The sequence below is a fragment of the Phaenicophaeus curvirostris genome, chromosome 3 (genome assembly GCF_032191515.1).
Source record: "Phaenicophaeus curvirostris isolate KB17595 chromosome 3, BPBGC_Pcur_1.0, whole genome shotgun sequence".
Classification (NCBI taxonomy): domain Eukaryota; kingdom Metazoa; phylum Chordata; class Aves; order Cuculiformes; family Cuculidae; genus Phaenicophaeus; species Phaenicophaeus curvirostris.
The window spans coordinates 37,689,352-37,700,818 of NC_091394.1; positions in this window are offsets into that span (position 1 = coordinate 37,689,352).

Below are 11,467 nucleotides of genomic sequence, written 5' to 3' on the forward strand. Positions count from 1 at the left end.
TCAGCTTCTTGAAGACAAGGAAAAAGCAGTGGGCACATGACCTATATGCTAGTGGTTCCAAAATGAGCTGTGACTCACACTAATCATGCAGACTTTCTTAATTCATCCCTTCTCAGTCTTTCTTGTGTGTTTTGCTGAGCTGTGAGTTAACAACAGTGACATTTAAGGTTTTAGCATCTGAGTGAATCATCTTTAGATGAGAACAGCAGTTCATAGCTCACAGAGGTTTGGTTTCAGAGTGCATCTATAACACAGCTGTATGTGCTGATGTATACCATACAAACACTGTGCACTATCACTAGAATCACAAATCTGTAGAACTTTTGGTTTCCACAGTGCTCAGAACTGCTGTGGGTTTACCTCCTTAAATAATTTCTTTCTCCTTTCTCGTGTACACCAGAAGACTTTGTTCTTGTTCTGATGGCGAAGAGGTGGAAGGGCTAACTGCTGCCTCATCTCCTGCCTGCTGCGGGAGAGGCAGTCCTCTCAAAGCTAAGCTGTCATGTAGGAGAGAATTATGTTGGGGGAGTCCTGGAAGTGGAAGAGGGAGTGAGTTGACTGGTAAGGTGCTCTACCACTGGGGGACGTTGAGCCTGATGGTACCTCTGGTTGCTACTGTAAGATGAAGTCTCATGGAAGCAGGTTGTGCCACACTGCAAGGTGAAGCCCTATGGGGATCTTGTAAGGGAAGAGCTTCACAATGCAGCAGTCACCTTCATTGGCTAAACAATATCCTTGTTTGTTTGCAACGATGGCGGGCATAACTCTGCGGGCATAACTCCCTCTTCTGAGGAGCAAGGGTCTTCTCTCATGAATCCAGGTCCCTCACTCAGAGTTACCTCACTATCCAGGGTGGCAAGAGATTGCTGCATTTTTATTCTGTTTCAGCTTTTCAGTGCTGAGGAAGACAGTGGGAGGTGTCCTGGAGAAAACTTCCACTAGATATAGAAAAAGAGGAGTCTAAGCACTAGTTTAAGAACTGCCACAGAAGTCTTGTGGCAGGCTGTGTAGGCTGTGAGAGGAACTGCATTATAAAGGTGCTTTTGGGGGTTCCATGCACCCCAGCTCTCTAGCATTTTTTTTATGTGTGTGTTTTCTTTTTTTTTATTAAAAAATATTTTTCTTTTTTTTATTAAACCTTAAGGTTTAATAGCTGAGCTAGGTGGCCAACCCAAGCAATGTCTGTTGAACATTTGTTATTGTTGGGGGGGGGTTCCTTATGAATCATCTGTCTGCTTTGTGTGTTTTAATTAAAATAGTGTCACACTCAAGACTGAAAGCCAGTTCTGTAAAAGTATCTGCACAGGGAGACGGGGTGGAAGGGATCACTGAGTGCCAGTTAAATATCCTTCGGGGTCCTTTGGGCAGCTTTGGTCACTCTAGCATAAGCAATAATCGAAATATAGGTCTTGGGACTGCACTGTGTGCCTCAGGGCGCATATGCTGCCTGGGGCTATGATGGAGTGGTATACAGCCTCTGTCCTCTTCTCTGTTCCTCTCCTTCTACCTCCGAAATATATTCCTTAGGAAACAGCAGGACTGAAGTTTATGGAGAAGTTGTACATATTTGGAGGGGGAGAGGGACAAACCCCCCACCCAAATGCACTAATAGTTAGGGTTTGTTCTTTAAGCATCTTGTGTTTACGCTAGAACATTTAAAACAAAGCAGGCAAGTATTTTGTCTACAGACTAACCCATGCACCAAGTTTAGTATTAGCTGCCTTTAATTCCTTTTAGGTAATCTGTTACTGCTATAAATAGAAACATTTGCATGCTTCCTGGTGTCTGAAATTGCCTGGAGATAAGAAGAGGTTTTGTCTTTGTGCATGAAGATTTTTGGCTGTGTATTTTTGGGCATTGTGTTGGTAACAGCAGCACAATGGCCTCTTGCAGTGGTCAAAGACTTGTTCTGTTGGCTGGAGCTGCTGGAAATGTCCAAGGGGAGAGCCCTCTCCTTTCAGGTCTTCCGGGAATGGAACCCACTACTGAGTTTCTTGCTGCCCCCAAATTTTGCCTGGTCCCCCAGCTTGCTGCAGCTCTCAGCTTCTCCAGCCAGCCTGCCTTACAATCACTACTGTCCCGTGCCCGGCCGTATAACCTTGGCTAGCTGAAGCATTTCTAATCGCAGTATTTTTCAACCCAGCTTGTATGAACACAACTGGCTAAGAAGGTGATTGCATGTGAAGCTGCGCTGCCAGATGTAAAGGGGTGGTAAATTTTGGCAGGAAAGTGGTGATGAGCTAGGGGTGAGCTGTGGGGGGGACACCTCTTGATCTGCATCAGCTGCAGCCAGAATAGCATGTTAACTGCAGCCAGAGCAGTTTGGCAGTGCTTACAAACTCGGCTGGTGATGCTGACCGCTAATAGAGCTTATAAAAGTCAGTCAGATTTTTGGCAGGCTTTCAGACCACTGTGTTCCTGGTGGAGCTTTTAAATGTCTCCTTAAAAAAAAAAAAGGTGTCCAGCATTTATCAGAGAGAGCTTCGTCCTCTGGAGCTGGGCCAAGACCCATGAATGAAACAAAGCTGACAGCTCTGAACTGCAGCAGCTTTGCAAGGGGAGGGTGGTGGTAGTAGAAAATGACACGCTGAAAAAGAAGGCAGGACTTCAGAAAATAGAATTATATTTCTCAGTTTTGAAGTCTCACATCAGAAACTGTTTCCTGCATACCTCAACATACTTCTGCTAACATGTTCTCTGCAGAAACCTTCAAAAGGAAAGCATGTCTTTTTCTGATGGAGTTGTGCACCAGGGTTGTCTTTTCTTTTTGAAACATGTGTGGACTCAGGAGGGATGGAACCCTAAGTGTTTTTCATTCCTGAGGATTTACATTTGTTAAGATGTGGAAAGAATAGCCACAAGATGATGTCAGTGGTAAAATAAGAGGAAGAACCCATGTGTCATGGTCCCAAGCCTCTGGGATAACCTGTACAATAGCTTTATACAACAGGGCCATATTATAGTAGGAAAACTATCCTTAAAGCATTTTCCTTTACTTGACAGGTTCAGTCCATTGGTTATGATACACTCACGGTACCTGCTGACAAACTGAGAAGCTGTTTTGATGACCTGTTTTGGAAAGAAAAATGGGAGCTCAGCATGGCTGCATGCAGCCCGTCTGTGGGGAAATGGCATAAAAGGGGCTGGAATGAATCAGTTTCAGTGCAGGCTTGCTCAGGATAACTAACAAAGAAGTGTTTGAACACTAGCACACGTTTTCATGGATGCACAAAGCCGTAAAAGTTTAGTATACCTAGCACATGGAGGAGCAATAAAACCTCCATCAGTGCCTAGGATCCTGTGAGAAATAAGCAGATAAGAGAAAATGCTAACCAGTGGATGTTTAGGTTCATGCATATTTTCTATCCTTTGGTGTGAGCACAGAGCATTACTGGCAGTCCATCACTGGAGTTTGAATAGGATGTGAGTGCTGTTTGATTGCTTGACTGAAAACATTTTTCCTTTTTTTTTTTTTTTTGGCAGCAACAAAGAACCTTGGAACCAACAACCTTAAAGGATTGAGCAGTGTTCAACCATTTCAGTTGCATGTGTATGTGTTCCTCAGCCCTTTCTCTGGTCTGTTCATGTGAAATACTGGCAGAAAAGTGTAAATAGAGAGAAATATACATATATTCTTTTTATTAATTCTTGGCAGGCTGCTTACAGTATAGAGCACTTTTGAGGTAAATTTAGAAGAGTATGTATATATAAACAGTATCTCAATAAATTCTGAAAGTCCTATTCTTATTTTGTAAAAGCACATCAACTCTTCTTGTGCCTTTGTCTCTTTCATTGCTTACATCTATTGCAAAGCCTATTTTCCTTTGTTTAGTTATGTCCTGTCTGCAGGGAAATTGTGCCTTCATGTTAATGCCATTACCTGCCACCTTTTCTGCTTTAGTAATTTCTATAACCACCTTACCTTTCTTAATATATCATTCAAGGCAAGATATTACTTACTTACTTCTGTGTTCAGAGAATAAAACTGCTAAAATGCAAAAATTGCCAGTTGTGAAAAGTGCTCAAACAGCATCAATTACTTGTTCTGCTCAAGGCAAAAAGTTTATTTTTGTGAAAGACCTTGGGTGCAGGGTTTATCACAGACACAAGAGTGATGACTGTACATGTCTGCAAGGAGTCAGGGAAGGTTGGTGTACTACAAGCCAGGAACAAACTCCATCAAGGGGAACAGGAGAGAACTGAAATTACATCCTAAATATTCCATTTTGCTGCTGTGATAAAACCCTTTAATTTCTGAAGCCTGAGTGGTCCTCTTTGACTCTCAGGCATTATTACTGTAAAATAATTAATAACTTGTTCCAGATTCAGAAAGTAGGTTCAGTAGGATTTCTGAAGTGCTCTTCCTACCAGCATGAAGCCCAGCCTCTGTAGACTGGAAGACAGCTCTAAAGTGAGGTGTGACTACCTAAGCCCGGAAGGTGCCTCTAGCAAGTGCTTCTTGTAGGGCAATGCTGCGAGCTGTTCCCTTATACCTGAAGCACCACAGTCCCCCACTGCTGTGTAAGGCCATCACTTCAATACCAGCCTAACGGAATGGGGCGTGCCTGTGCAGAAGGGGCTGGAGGAGCCAGGGGCTTGCTCCAAGTGGCAAAGTCCCCACATCCAACTAGCTCTGCATGGGGCTGGGAGATGAGCCTGGGGTAGCACCATGCGTGCACTGATGGAACCGCATGCTGCATTGCTAATCTGGTGCTCCCTGGCAGAGAGGAACTTAAATTTGGTCCCTTTCTGTCAGGAAGATAGTTATAGACATATTGCAGATGGACTAAATTTCAGTGTACAGTATTTAGCAGATACCTAGCAGTAGTGAGCGCTTGTGGCAGATCTCAGTAAGTTCAACCGGGATTTCACTATTTCTGCTTTCTTCCATGTTAGGAGTGCTTAGCAACTGGAGGTTGCCGGGGAAAAAGAAATATCATGAAACGTTCCTGCCCCCAGCCCCAGCAGAATCATAAAAATGGAGTTTTGACTTCAAACTCCCTGCTCTGATCTTTGCTACCCACTTTTTCTGATGTGCAGGCATCCTCCTTCTAAAAATAGGAAATATCATTGTGTGGGAGGTGTATTTAAACAGTGTACTTTTGAATATAAATATTATTATTACTTAAACTAACGCTGCTGTAGAGAATTTCACAAACAGGCACTTGTGCTAGGCAGAGACTGCCTGCAGGAAGCGTTAAATGCTTTCAGACATGAGCTTTCTAGGGACATTTCTGCAATGGGATGCAGAATTGTAGCTCGCAGCTTTCTATAGGAGGCTGTATGACACCTTGACGCCTGTGAATTACAATGGCCTTCAACGACTCTCCCTATTACAGGCTTAAGCCATTAAAACTGTTGAGTTAATAATTAGTTTTTAAATACCACTGTAACTTTCATTTGTGATATAGATAATTTGCAATCATACACTGCTTTGGATGGGATGGAGCTTAAATTGAATCTAAAATGAGGAACATCACTCAAAACAGACTGAAGGAGCTAATTATTTTATTAAAAATACAGCTGTGCTTGCCATTTTAATAACCTTAACAGATCAAGGCTTATACGCATGGGGAGGCCTTTAACTAGAACTTGTATTACCATGAGACTACAGCCTTTGAAGTGTTATTTCTAGTTTATCAAATGTCTTGGTACTACTGCTCAGTTTATTTAAAGCCTTGTTTACTAGCACTTGACTGGGAAGTCAATAATTAATGAATGGGTGGTAAAATTAAGTTTAGAGTTAAGAAAATGTGTTTGACAATGTGAGATACAAGTAACAGGGCTCTGCAAAAACTTGTTTGGTTATTGCCTGTTCAGCTTCCCTGCTGAAGCAGGGGGACTGTTTTGAGTGGTTGATACTAAATTTGGATCCTTGAAAACCCCTTGCTGGGTTACTCTGGGATGGGGGTCATCTAAGGTGGTAGGGGTGGGGGTTCAGGCTCTGAGACAGAGGAGGGTACCAAAGGTGCTTTTCCTGCCTCCTGCCAGATTGCTTGAATCACTGGATTGTGGGGTGAGAGGCAAGACATTATTCCAGTTTCTCAGATGTATTTTCCATCCCTCTTCATCTTCAAAAAGCAGGTGGAGGTATGTGGGAGAGGGTGGGCAGGGATATCCAGCAGGAGCTGTTCCTCAAGCAGAGGAGCTCACAAGTGAGCTAAAACTGTGTCTTTTGGACCATTTTACTAACTCCCAAAATTTAAAGGAATGCACTTGATACTAGTAAAACAGGTAACAATATAGCAGTGTGACTAATGTGTACATGCATACTTTGCATCCAAGTGGTGAAATGTAAGCAACAGAGCTGCTTTGCTGTTGTGTGTGTTTTCCAATGTGCCAATGTGCTTGGGACTAAAATGATACAGACTGAAATCAGGTCAGGAATCACAACTTGTTCTTTAAAATATGGATAAACTCTCCAGAGAGTGGTCCTCCATCAAAGATGTAGGATGAAAAAGACCAAAAAGTCCAGCTTGCTTTTTACCTTTTCAAAGCATTTCTGTAGGATACAAAGCCCCTTATTTAGTGAACTGCTTTAAATAGAGTAAAACACGGGCCTGGGCTGTGTTTTACTCAAAAGCGCAGAGTGAACGAGGTATTTCTGTAGTCTGAAAAAGTTTTGGCTTCTACTCAAACACTTCATTTTGTATTTGCCTTTGTGGTACCTTTTTCCATGTAAGGTCAGGACCCAAAACTTGAAGGTTCTTGAAGAAGTTGAGTGAGTTAGGTAGAGCTCTACGGTTTGAAGAAAACTTGTGAGATGGAAGCTTCTCACCAGATTTGGAATGTTTCTGACATGTGTCAACCCTGGGAAAGCCAGTGTTAGCCTTGCTGGTGATACTTTGTCAGCTATGATTCCAGAAGATAATAAATAACGTGTTTAAAATGGATCTCGGACACTGCATAAGATGAGTAAGAGACTGCAGGTTTGGTCAAAGGCCTCAGCCCTTGGGGGTTTCAGTATGACTTCCAAACCATAAAGCTGGGCTGACAAGATCAGGAACATCTAACACAGCTCCAATGCCCTCAGAAGCCATTTCACTGTCTTCTGTATTCACCTCTTGCCTGCGCTAGTATAGTGTGAGAACTGGGAAGCTACCAAAGCTGTCCAGGGATCAGGTTTTGCAATGACTGGAGACCTGTGGGAACAGCACAGCTTTTAAGGGTGTTGCTTTGTCACCTAAAGGAAAATCTCTGTCCACGGTGGGTGGGTGAAGGAGTTCACACCTGCAGTGGTGAAAAAAGGCATCAAAGGTTGCATCTCCCTTAAGGACATACTGATTTTTATACTTGACACTGCCCACGCAATTGTCCATTAAAAGAAATGCATGACATGCTTTACTGCACATAAATTCAGATTGAGGGGAGTGAAGGCAAGGTGAAAATGTCACATTAGTGTGTACCTTGGTGTCACTCTTATGTTTCTCCCATATGGTATTCCACACCCTGTTTACAAATCGTGTCTGATAGATAACCAGCTCTGCTCTTCAACTGCACAAAGGCATCCATAGAAGTAACAGCTTTTCTGTTTCTAAAATGGAGATGATAATGCCTGATGCATGCAAGAGACATAACAGGGAAGGGCTAAGTATCACTAATGCTTGATGCTCTAGTCTTCATTTTTCAATTGCACCACAGATCTATGAACTGAGGGAAGTGTTTGCCTTGTAATTACAGGGGAACAGAGATCCTGACAGCACACAGCTGAGGGATTTTGCACACATGAAGTTGTTGTGAAAGTTGTTTGGGATTTCTTATTTGTGCAGCAGTGGAAATTTTAAATAATTGGGAAGGGATGTTTTTCCTTCCTTAGGGGTTGGAGCAAATGCAACTTAAACTTTGGGAAAAATCTATGAGACCAATTGAGTTTCCCTGATGCATCTATGCCAGTAATTGATGTGACACCCTGCACTAATGGATAAACGGATTGTCTTTGTATTTCTGCAAAGAGAATGTGTCACTTATTGAATAGTGACATTGATATTCTTATTAGATGTAAGAGTTAATGTTTCTTTCAAGTAAATGGAGTAGTTTGACCTCTGAGAGCTATTATCTTCCAGGTTTGCAGGTAACTTGTCACAACATCTTTCTGCATTGTATTTGTTTTGAAAATTTCACTGTAACCATGTAGGCTGGTTTTCTTACATGATAACCATGGTGGATAGGAAGAATTATGCATCATTTGAAAGTGGGCCATCAGTGCGGCTGGGAAATTGTCATGCCATCAAGTATGGCTTCATAATTGTGTCACACAAAAGGCTCCTGGTGTTCTGTAGCAGGGCCCCCACATGCTAAGCCCTCTGTGGAGAGGGAGGACTACTCCTGCTCTGCTGAGTGCAAGAGGAAGTGAGGAGAGACACAGGGAGTAAGTCCCTCAAACTCCATTTTGCTGAGTCGTGTTGCCTTTTTTGAGTCTACTGTTTCTCAATTAAAGGATATCTAATGTTAGCAGTTGTGGTCCCCTCCCAATAATCACCATTAAAAATGTTGCTGGGGTCTTGCAGGCTATTCATGGCTCTCCCGGAAAACACAGAGGAGAATTACAAAGCCACTGTGGAGTGGAGTGATAAGAAAATTTCTGAATACAGCCTGCATTCAGAAAAATAAAAAATAAAGAAAACTAAAAAGTAGCATGCTACTAGTGCTGATCTCACCTTTCATTTAAGAAAGAACTTTGGTAAAAAATAGGTTCTGGATCCTGCTATAACCCTATGATAGAAGCTATAGGCTCTGTTTTGAGTTAATGGTTGTGAGTTAACTCTCCACCTAAACAAAGGTTTCATCTTGTTCAGCACTGTACAGCTTTACCAGGGCAGGACGTTAGCCAGGAAGGTGTAGTTGCTGATGACTCATCTCATTTCTCAGTCAGTGAATATGTGTGAGACTGAGACCAATTCCATCCCCAAAGATTGCATGTCAGATGCTTCACAGAGGAAGAGAAGCAGTCAGAGAGGGGCTTCCCATCAACCCACTTTCCTGAAGGAATCGTGGAGAACGGTGTGCTTTACTGTTACAGTAAGCATGCATTAAAGAATAAATAACCGGTAAGGTGGCTAACAGAGTGGGATAAATCATAGATTATGCAGGAAACTGCTGCTGCCCCTGGGACCTGCCATTCAGAGGTGGTACCCTCTCCATCTTCTGCTTGAATCATTCCATTTTGTGTGTATTTTGAGGCAAATTCTCAAGAGGATCAAGGATGATGAAAATCATGTTATTTGACATAGTAGCTAATCATAAAAATATTCCCATCACCCTGACAGGGAATAGGAGACCGTTCTTGGGATACACAGTCCATCATCCACTTAAAACAAGCTATCACTCAGTAAAAACCACACCTTTTCTTTTTTTTCCCTATGAAGGTGCAGCCCAGATTTTATTATATATTGCCTTGCAAAGAACCATGATGCTTCTCAAACAAAAAGACAGAGAATAGCCTTGCCCATCGGCTTCTCAATAAAATTGATTCTAAACGTGCAGGGTTGTCTGTGTGTGCTATTGCTAAGTGCGTAATAGCTGTAGCATGCTAACTCATTAAAGTGCTTTGAAATACCGCAATTACAAAAGATGCTACATAAAACCAGTTTCCAATCTAGTCAAGTGACCGTCAGATGGCCAGGCAGGCTGCTGTAATATGGCTACATGATCTGCAGTCCAGTGGTTTTATGGCTAAAAACATCTCTTAGACTTGCTTGCACGTGCCAGAAATTACAAGTACTTTTTCAGGTTTTTTTCATGCTTTCTCCTTTTGGTTCACTGCCTTGTCCTTATGTTTTGGGACACTGAAATTTCAAATGGTTCCTGCTCTAGGTGCTCAGCTTTATCCACGTGGGTGCCTACGGCTTCTCAATGAGAGTCAGTTGTAATGTAATTTAGTCTGTAAAGTATACCAGCTATTGGCCACTGGGTAACCAAAGGTGAAAAGGAGCAAATGAAAAGCAGATTAGAAAGCATGTTGTGGGCTGTGGGAAGGGAGGCTCTAGTGCAAAAGAAAGTGAACAGGGATGGTTCGTAGAAGTAAAAGTCAAAAAAATAAGGCATGCACATGTAGCTCAAAGGACTTCATTACAGCTAATTTAGGAAGATAACAAAGGAGTGTTGTCAACAAGATCCAAATAGGGGAGAAGTACAATGGGAAGAACAGAGAGAGTAAGAGCAAATAAGAGTCATAAAATGGACAAATGTCTTCAGGTCTTTAGAGAGTATGTTTTAGTGCCTCTTCCCCTCCTCCTTTCCTGTTCTTCAGGAAATGTCTTACTAATAAGAGGAGCAAAAGGGTTGGCAAGTTTAATAATGCCCCCAAGGTGATGAAATGTCGATGCTTGACAGAACAAAAACTTGGCCATCCAGTTCTCCAGCTTTGCTTAACCACCCTTTCCTTTCAGTGTCGTATCATATCTGGTGACCTACATAGAGTATTCACCGTGCACTAGATAAGATATCATAAATTCAACATTAGGGACGTAATTACTTTGAGTGCTCAGAAGAAAGAGAGTGTCCCTTCCCCGTCCCCACCTGCTTTTTCCCTAAGGGATTTCTCAGTGTAGGAATGTAAATGTTGCTGCTGGACTTCTGCAGTTTATTCTGTAGAGTCCCTTTAAGATGGTGATGATTAAGACATGGGTGTTTGTAGTTGTAGTCAAGAGACTGGTCAGCTTTCAGCAAGAGGGAGCTATGGAGTGATGGCACCAGGACAGAGGACTGACAATTAATTTGACAAAAGACAAAACCCGTTAAGACCTTGCATACCTCTGAACACTGGGTTTTTTCCCAGTTATGTCATCTTGTCTGAGGCATTGCCTGAAACTGGACTGCTAATTTAATGCAGGTTTTTTCCCCTTTGTCATAACAAAGTCCTGTTCTTTGGCACATGTAGCCTCAAATATGTGTCCAAATTTAACACCTAGGAAATGGAAACACAAAGGCTTCTAAACTGACCTGTGGGTACATGCCACAGTGTGTTGTGGTGTTTGTCATCTCCTGACCTTCCTAAATGGGGATCTGGCTGCCACATGCAGGAGTCTCTGGCACTTATAATATCTTCCCATGAAAATCAGAGTAGAGGAGGAGAGAGGAAGGTTAGGACTGCTTGGTACTGTGGTGTCAGCACAAAGCCAGAGGGGGCATATGGTCATAGTCAAGAGCTGAAAATCTCATCTTTGGATATCAGAGAAGTATACAGAGCCCTGCACTAATACCCTGCAATTTTCAACACTCTATATTGGTGGGGCTGTTGTTTTGAGGACAAAAAAAATGCCATAGTGAATGAGCAAAGCCAGTGATAACCTCTGATTAAAACTGAATTCAGCATACAGCAATATGACTAATGTCAAGGACAGGTTTTGCAGTGATCTAGAGCAGCATGCCTCGTCTGATTTCAGTGGGGAAATGTTGATTTAAGGTGGGCTGGAGTCTCTGGCCCTTTACATGTGTGTTCAAAGGGCCAAGGACTCTGCTGGTAGGA